Source organism: Thunnus thynnus, chromosome 13 (genome assembly GCF_963924715.1).
Source record: "Thunnus thynnus chromosome 13, fThuThy2.1, whole genome shotgun sequence".
Taxonomy (NCBI): domain Eukaryota; kingdom Metazoa; phylum Chordata; class Actinopteri; order Scombriformes; family Scombridae; genus Thunnus; species Thunnus thynnus.
In genome coordinates, this window is record NC_089529.1 from 21,787,080 (window position 1) to 21,797,239 (window position 10,160).

Below are 10,160 nucleotides of genomic sequence, written 5' to 3' on the forward strand. Positions count from 1 at the left end.
CTGCTTTATGCTAGAAGGAGCAACTTGTTTCCTTCTCTCTTAACTTTACTTCATTCTTTCCCATGTTGTGTATTGAGCCACACATGCAGACACAGGTATGGATTAACACAGGTATATACAGACACACTAATGCAAACACATACACACAGTAGCCTGACCCAGCAGGCCAGGTTAAAGAGGAGTTGGGGAGGAGGAGGAGGAGGAGGAGGATGAACTGCTGGGACTCTGGTTATACTCAGTCAGGAAAGAGTGTTTTCCCACAGCAGAACATGCAAACAGCTTCACATGGCTTCACAAGTAACACAGCATTCAAATTGATCATACTTACAGAAAAGCACTGAGTTATTTCAGCAAATGCCCCAAAACATTCACATTTACGTTCAAGTGATTAAGTCCTGTAGAGGCTGTAGAAATTATGACTGTTGGGACCAAAGGCGTAAAGATGTCAGGTGACATTATTACAGAGCCACAAACTATCGGGGTGGATGGTTGGGTCAACAAAATCTGGGACTTTTAACCACGATCATGATCATTCTCTACCTTTAACCCAGTAGTTTAACACTTAATTAATAAGTGATTTAAACCCTAACAGAGATGTTTTGCTAATCTTAAACTAGTACTTATTTAACCCCAACCATGCTCTTTTCCTGACACTACCCAAATCATGTTTGTGCCTTAACCTAACAAAATCTTAACCATAGTGGGTTTTTTTTTTTCGCAAAGCAGTGATTTGTAATGATTTGGAAGGCACGGATAAACAATGTTGTCCTGCTGTTAGCTCCAGATCACAAACTGTGTATTTTGTTGTTTAATTTGGAGGACTTCTTGTGTTTCTCCCTTCCAACCCTTATATACTCGACTTCATAATTCTGCTTATAGCACTTACATTCCTTAATGGTTTGGCTCCTGAGTATAGTATTGATTTGCTGGTGAGGGTGCTTTAGTTACTTTGGGTTTTGTTCTCTAGAACAAACTGCCTGATCACCAGAGAGAGATCACCAGACCCAACTGTGTCCACTTTTCTACTTTTTCAGTCCTACGATCAGTTACTTAATTAGTTGTTGTAGTTCATTTTATATTCTTCTGTATGAAACCTGTTGTTGTATGCATTTTAATGTAAAGTACAATGAGTTTACTTGTAGTAAAATGTACTATAAATTAAACTGTCTTGCCCAAACAGAAAGAAGCTCTATCACTATACATAAAAACTGTATAAACAATATTGTCAATAAAACGTGATTAAATTGAATTAATGTAGCCTATGTTTACTCTACACTACATCCCTGATCATATCATCTCACCACCAGTCTCTTCATCTAAGCTTCTTTTTTCTTTTCACTCCGCAATGATTTTTTGCTGCCTGCTTTCTGGCTGAATCTCCTTTCCTCCTTCTCTGTCCCTGTGGTCACGATCTTCCACCATCTGACATCTGCTGTGCAGAATGAACAAACTGATTCCCAGTGTTTAGTTGGAGGGAAAACACTAGAAAAACACTGCAGTGATAAAGCAGGTGTGGGTCGCTTTTGTTAGACTCTTGTCTTACGCTGCAAGACTTTATTCCCAAATGTTTTGAATTGTTTGGAAAGGCTCTACTTGGCGGAGAACTTTTTCTCCTTCAGTGCATGCGTGCATGCATCTCTGTGCACTTACATAGCGTGTGTGAGGGGGAGTAGGATAAATATCAAACTGAATGCCACTGGTCAGACGCTCGCTGTTAATTTTTAATATTTGTTTATTAGGATGATACATGCCAAAACTAGCAAATATTTAGTGTTTCCCCAGAATTTTGAAACACAATTGTAATAAAAATAATTTTCCTGATATGGAGATGTGATGCTACTATTTTTGGACTGAAGATGCTGCCAAAAAAATCCACATATTCAGCATTGCAGTGGAAATGTTATTCTTGGGTAGAAAAACCTCTGAAACAGCATTTAAATATTCTGTGGTCTAGAGGTGCATTATGGTGCATTAGAGCCTTACATATAACAAATATATCCTGATTTTAAGAGGGGCATTATGTCATCTATGACATTTATTGACCCCTACTACAAAACCAACCATGATTGAAGTTGAAGTCAGCTTATATGCACAGATACTGGCTGTGTAGTAAGTCAGCCTGGCCAGAAAAATGGTCAACATCTTCTGCTTTGATTCCTTCTTGTGAAACTCTATTTCCTGATGACTGGTGACCAGTGTTGGGCAGTAACTTAGTATAGAATACAGTAATTAGTGAGTAACACGTACAGTAATGCAATTAATATTATTTCGAAAAGAGCAGTGTAAGGGATTACTATTTAAAATTCAGTTCAATTACATTACAGTTAGTAATCTCAGTAAGTAACACCCTTTTACTTCAGTATTTTGGATGTCAACTTGATTACTTTTTACTGGGAGTTTGAGATTTGATCATTTTGGTCTCTGTGCTTTTGGTGGAGAGACTGCAGGATGTGCTAGCTTGGTGCAGAGGCTGAAGGTATGGGGAGGCAGTTAGCCTCTACCAAAGGAGGTGTAACTCCAAAGTTGTCATGCTGTGTCCTCTTAGCTGCTTGCTAACGTTAGCCACTGGTAAACCCACATCAGGAATCACATGGTTTATTTCAGGGCTGCAGGGTGTGTGTGAGGCTTCTGAAGCCACTGGGGCTAAGTTAGCTGTTGAAGGTCAGTTGACTCCAAACTTTAGTCTGGCTGCTTGTTAAACCAGTCTTTTCTATTTCTACATGTGTTAAATACAGAAGATGTGATCTGGAGCATCTGGAGTTGTTCAAAGGCTCCTTTGATTTAGTTTAGTAAAGTTTTTCAGTGAGTAGTAATATGCACTAAGTAATTGATTACATTTATAAAGCCCTGAACCGATGGTGGCACAGTGAACATGGTCCTTTATATCCTAGGAAACATGTTGAGGACCTAAAATAGAGCCTTGAGGTACACCACATTTAAGCACAAAGGCAGAGAACACATAAGCACCAAATGAAATCACTTTTGTTGTGATGTAAGTGACGTTTCATTTCCTAATTTTGGACCTCAAATATGGCTGCCACAGTGTACGCTATGTCTGATTTGCACTCCAACTCTGATTTCATAAGATAGCTTGAAGTATCTGCTCAGGTTTAGGGAGAAAGGAGCAAAATTAAACGCTGGATGGACGAAGGTAAAGGTTGGCGGAGAGACAGAGACTATAAGATGCAAGTAGGAACGTCGTGGAAGAAAAACCGCAGACTGGAGCTGGCAGTGGCGGTGGGAGAGAGGTGGGAGGAGGGTGTGTCGGATGAGGCTCAGAAGGGTGAGAGCCTTTCTCAGGTAGGTCTGCCCAAACATGACGGCTTGTTTACCTGTCAGGTTGTTTCTTTTGTCTGGGCCTCCCACGAGAAACAAAAGAGACAGAGCTTTAGCTCTTCTCCAAGCAGGACCACCAGTGTAGTGTGGGTGTGTGAGTCCGCTTATGTACGTTTGTGTTGTAGAGGAGTGCGTTCATGTTGGTGTGTTTGTCTTCACACATGTTAAATGTCCTCACGTGTTCACGTGTGTGTGTGTGTGTGTGTGTGTGTGTGTGTTGCGTGTTATGTTAGTGTGTTAATGTGTGTGTGTGTGCATATACGTGTATGACCCTGAATGCATGTTGTGTTTGTAGCTGGGCGTTGCTGGGAGGGGTTTGTGTACAAATGCAAACACATGTGACTAATTCGTTTTCAGAAACGGCAGACAATGTATGCAGTAGACGGCTGTGGAATTGGGTTTAGGGTGAGGAGTGTGTGTGTTTGTGTGTGTGTGTGTTTCTTTGTCTCTCTACATATGTTGAGGTATGTGTGTGTTGTAATTTGAGCACTGTCATTCAAACAAGCACATTTAATATGGAGTCTTCCCATTGACATACTATAGCTAGCAGTATACAGTGTCATGTAGACATAATGTCCTGAAGGTATGTTTTACTGGAAAACAGTTTCACAAAAAATCTTAACATAACAAGATCCAAATTACTTACTACTACCGAAGCTTTCAGCCACATCTTGTGACCTTCCACAAGATGTGCGATGGGGATAGTTTTGTTATCACACAACGAAAGTATGGAATTTCGGTCACGTGATAACAGGTGGTCCGGAAAAAGAGATCAAGGAGACCAAGTTTGAACAGAGACAGGGGTTAATATCTCCCGTGCATATATAACCACCTGTTATCACATGACTGATGTTTCATGCTTAGCTCATGTGATAACAAACTAAAAAATAACGAAATTAGTCATAGCTGTAATTCATCAAATCCAATATTGTTTTTGCTCTGTTCACAGTAAGAAGTATATTAGCCTATATATATTGGATATATAGTACATATATACAGTATAATATGCACTACAAGAACAACAGAGCTTCAGGAATGTACACACTAAGGTTAAACTTTTATTTAATTGTTTTTATAATATTTTCAAATCAAATGGAATTACATTAAATATTCATTTCATCCCTTTATCTATTTTATTTATCATTGTCTTTTATCTATTTTGTCTAGTTCTTATTTAAAATCTATTTTATTAGTTTTATCGCATTTTAATAAAATATTGTGTGCATTAGCCTCAAATTGTTTGTACTGTTCATCTGTAAAGCACTTTGAATTGCCCTAACCTGTACGAAAGATGCTATACAAATAAAATTTGAGTTGGATCGATACATTAAATGAAATGTAATTACTCTAAATTTTAACCACACTCATATAATTTTAATTACATTTTTAAATGTTGTTTTCATAGCCAATACAATTAAAGCTGCTGACAATATTTTGTACCATTAATCGGTCCAAATTTTTCTAGAGGGAGTCATTTTTTCCTCCTCATGTTTATTGTCGTCTGGGCAGCAGAGGCTCTAAAACACTGAGATCATCTCGGAGCATGCAAAGACTCCTTTTTAAATCCAGACTAATAAAATTCTTGTCAGTATGGGAGGGTGACCTCACCTGTCCAATACCAGGATAAACTCTGGGATGCAGTACTGTCTTCAAATAAAGAATTCACTAACAAGACATTACTCGGCAATAAATTAATAGATTAAATGTTCATCATAATATGTCACCAGGACCTGACTGTTTTATGAAGCTGCTCGGTAGGAATCTCTAACAACGTCACAACAGATTTTTCTTTGACAGTAAAAAAAAAATAAAACGTCATTAAAACATTTTTTTTTTGTTCTCTTCTCACATTCATAATTCAAATAATCCATGTGAATCTTTAACCACCACTTTCTCACTAAGGATGGTCCTTTGTTCAAATAGCACTGAGTGATGGGTAGTTCATGTGGGTGGACAAACTGCCACATCAATTATGCAACTAAACTAGTTTATAACAAAAATGTATCGCATCCATGATAGCTTATGGTACATCCTTCTAGCTATACTGTATGTAACAGCTTCCCAGAAACAATTCAACAGAATCTAAAGGCTTAGACATTTTGAAATACACAACTCTTGCTCAAGCTGATGTGTTGATGAAAACCACATAGTTGCAAATTGCTTTTCATGAAACAATGCCACATTTTTCACAGATGCATCTTTGGAAGAGATACAAAAACAGGCTCTCAAACTCAAACAACATGTGATCAGTAAAACAGCAGTTTTGCGGTTACCTGTTTTTGTGTGTGTGTGTGTGTTTTCTGCCAAAAGAGAGCAACTGTTCAAAGTGATTGCAACAGAACTGGATCCGTTTTCATGCATTTGGTGCTTGTGTTTAATTGTGTGTATCTTAAGGCTTTAGCCGCTGTCTGCTGATGTGTGTGTGTGTCATATGTGTGTTTGACACAGTGTCTACCTGTGTGGCAGTAGGTAAGCCCACTAATCTCTGTTTGTCTCAGTCTGAGAAGTATAATTCTATGACTCATTCCTAGAACGGGTGTGCTAAAATCCAAAGCACTCTATCTATCATAGAAATCAACAGTCGCCACTGTAATTTACCAAACTAATCCTCAAATTCCAAATTAATATGTTAAGTATAGGTGTAATTATATGATATGAAAGATGCCTGTAAACTCCAAATGTTTAGTTGGTGTTCTCATCTGCGGTGAGTGAGGGTGAGTTTAATGTGGTAATCCCAGAGATCTCTGCTTTTTCTTTCATTCAGGACTGCGTGGGCGATGCTGCGGTGTGTATTTTCTTGGAATTCATGTTGATGAGAGGTGGCGCTCTTTCCTCTTCAGCCATTGTGGTTGTTGTTGGCAACACTGACAATGTTCTTCTTCTGTTTAATCTAAACAAACTGCTTGTTCTGCTCTCAGAGGGAGAGCACTGATATTGAATCCTGTTGCCTATTTCAGCCACTTATCCTCATCTTTTGCTCTGTGTGTGTTTGATTTCTGTACATCAGGAGCTCTAATGAATATTTTCTATTTCTCTCTGGGACTTTTGGAAGCTTTGTTTTAAAACAAACTGGAAAATGCATCACTTCCTGTGCAGCTGGGAAACAGCCACAGGTACACCAGGTACACCAAAAGAAGAGATGAGCGAACCCTAACCCTTAATAGACACTTACATTAACATGCCACATATTTTAAAGGGGACCTATTATGCTCATTTCCAGCTCTGTATTTTTATTTTTGGACTCCACTAGAATAGCTTTGCATGATTCACAGTTCAAAAATCTCCTTATTTATCTTATACTGGCCCTTAATGCAGCCCCACAGTTCAGCCTCTGTCTCTTAACAGGCAGTTTTAGCTCCCGTCTCTTTAAGCCCCCCCTCCCAATGAGCCCACTCTGTTCTGATTGGCTAGCTTTCCAGAAGCCTGCAGAGGGGCAGCCATCAGAGTCATGTTAAGTTACTGCCAATGCAAACCCAGCATTTCCTGCTTTACTGCTAAAAAATTAAAAGCTTTTAAATGACTAATTAATGCAAACCTATTATTGTGAAGAATTTACAGGAAATTAAACATGTTCCTCACTAAATTAGCAGAGCTTTGTTAGCTGTGCTAAAACCATTCGATACAATAAGATATGGAGATATTTGGAGCTCTTTGTTCAGCGGATCAGAAATAATGCAGGGAGGAATAGTACAAGGAGAAACAGCCACAGTGATGATGATGTTTGATGAAGAGCTGCAGATGACCAGCACACCTCCAACAGGTAAGCAACTTATTTTACTTTGCCATGTTGTTTACTGGAAAAACACTCACACCATACCAGCTTGACTCAAGTCATGGTTCGGTGTGACTACCACCAAAACAATGTAAAAATGCCATAATGTTAGAAGAGCAGAGTAGTGAACTCACATGCTGTGTGTGGAGCAGATGACCATATAAAGAAATGTGTCACAAGCTGACGTCGGCTTGGGCTGAAAGTTGAAAAAACTGTTGGATATGTAACGTTCAGAGCAGTCTGAAGCTGGTGCTTTTTGCTCACGGGGATTACCGCTACCTACATTTACCTCATTATTTGATACTTCTGTTACCTTTCACTCTCTGGAAACACACCCCGCTACCTCAGACTAAAGCAAATCCTAGCTTACTGGGAACACTGACTGGTGCACACTTGGACTAACGTTAGCTACTTTAGCTAAATTGTGCTAAGTCAGGCAGGTATCGTAATCAAGTAACATTAAATTCACGACTTGCGACTATAGTCCAACTCAGTGTGAGTCATTGAGCTGCGGAGAGCATCAGGTGAACAAACTGTCAATCACAGCTGTCTACCAACACCCACTAAGTCATCAAAGCTATTTTAAGTCTTCAAATCTTAGTAACGCAGCAATCATTTCCAAAATGACGACCAGCTCACTTATTAAAGGGCACAAATTTAGCAGTTGAGACCATAATGACTTGTTGAAAAAAATTATTGACTTAGTATTTCTAGAGAGAAGTTTTTAAGCAGGAGTCAATTGGAGCCAGGGACTTTTGGAGCCAGCAGCTAGGCATTGCACTTTTAAGATACTTCTGCACTGGCTTCAGCCTCAAGTCTTGGTTGTTGCTGCTTGATCTGTGCAAGGTCTGTGACAGGACACAAACTAGTCTTCTGCACATCCATCCACCACCCTGACCTTTACACCCTTACTCTCCACCCCATTGTAAAGGGCAAAATAATTCCTGTATTGGCTGTATTGGATATAAATGGCGGGATGCAGATTTGTCCAATATGGAGTCTGATATATAATTCTTACGATACTGAGTAAAAAAAAAAAACACAAAAAAAACATCTTTAAATGATCCCACAAAGAATCTCTCTACTTCTCCCCTCTCTGTCTGTTGTCTCTCTCTCCATCTCCCATTTTTCTTCTGTCACCCTCTCCTATATCTCTCTATCTTTCACTCCCCATATCTCTTTTCCCATCTACCTCCTTTGCCCCCCTCCCACCCCCACACCTCCCCATCCATCCCTTCCTCTTGCTGCGCAAAACCAGCTGCTTCTCTTTCTCTCTCCTGGGTTGGTGAGCTGAGTGCTGAGGAGGAAGAAGCTAAATCCAGCTGGACATATTTCACAGGGACAGAAAGAGAGAGAGCTGCAAGAGGGAGACAATTGAGGAGAGAAAGAACTAGAGATTTTTGGGGACAGAGGAGATATAGGGTGAGAGGGCAAGAAATTTGGGAGAGAACGAAAGATTAGGAGAAATGGCGAAAAATGAGAAAAAGAGACAAGGTACGGAGGCGTAGAGACATATTTCAGGCTGTAGTGGGGGTCTGTGGAGGCTGTCAGGCTTTGATCTGGCCTGCACTTTGTGTGTAAGTGTGTGCTTGTGTGTCTGGCCTGTGAGAGGAGCTGATTGCCAGAGGCCAGGGCTGCAGGATTAAGGAGCAGCTCTCCTCTTCTGGCACAAAAAGCAGAAAAACTTCCCTTTTAGTTTTCCTTCCGCCTCACACTTATTTGTTCCTTTGAATCTTAATGATAGTGAGGGGAAATGTACAAAATGACAAGATAGCAAGATTAGATATAATTAATCAGTAATTTATTTCACCATATGAATTATTTATTTTTATATATAATTGAAGTATTTGATTTATTAATTACATTTTGGTCATAATTGAAATTATAGCCCCAATTTACAAACTTAACTGATGTAAACAAACCTTTTATAGCATCATAAAACATTAAAAGGGCATTCCACTGATTTTTAACATATAAGTCAGTTTATTCATCATGATTATTACTACTTAGCTTGTGAAAACTGTTGTTTAATGTCGTCTTTGGCTGTGGAGGAACTTTAGATAGTTATTGTCACAGACTTGACAGTGTTACAAATTGGGGTGTGGAGTTTGAATGAAAGGTTCAATGAAAAGATACTATTGATTGCATTATGGGAAATGTAGGATTGAGTGTTTTTGGAGCTTGACCCATGCTAGGGACTAAAACCAGGATATCTTGATCTCTGCTTCACCATTTTTTTTTCCGATTTTCTCAAACACTTCCTGCTTTCCCTTCCCTGTATGTGGCCCTCAGCCCTGTGCCCAGTGGTTCCTAATGGAGATGTAAATCCTTAAAAACTGTTCACGACAGTTTTGGTTTTTAAAAAGACTCCTGAAACAACTGTGCAGAGCTTAGCAAGTGGAGTATGCAGTGCATTTGTTGATTGACTGACTGTACAGACTCATTTTCACCTCAAATTTATTCAGAAACTGTAAGAGAATTATTTTTCCAGAACAGCAGCCATTATTTTCCATTTTGATAAATGAAAGCAAAGTATAATGAGAGCACAGCGAGCGGTGCATGCATCCAATCAAGAGGAGTGGTGTTGATGTCCTAGTGAAGGAGAGAGAGAAAAAACAACCTGTTGAGCCTTAATTACCAGATTACAATGAGAGAAACTGTGTGCAGTCTTTGCAAAGTTGGTAAACTATAATGGTCCAAAATTAAAGAGAAGTAAATGAATAAATTAAAAAAACAGACAGCTTACCTGTGGTGTTACACAATAGGAGGATAGTTTAGTTTTCCACCAGGTGTGTTCGCCTCTCAGACAAACGTCGTGTTTCCTTCCTGGTCAGTGGGTCTAACCTTTGCTCTGTTTCAATCAGGTAAAGTAGAGCTTTAGTAATCCACTGTTTGCAGCCGTGCTGCGGTGGGGTACATATGAGTGTGTGTGTGTGTGTGTTAGTGTGTGTGTGTGTATGTACGCCTGCTAGTCAGACTGAGGTCTTGTTGAGATTGGAGTGGCCTTGAGGTCGAAGGTCAGATAAACACAGCTGGCACTCTCCTCCTGACT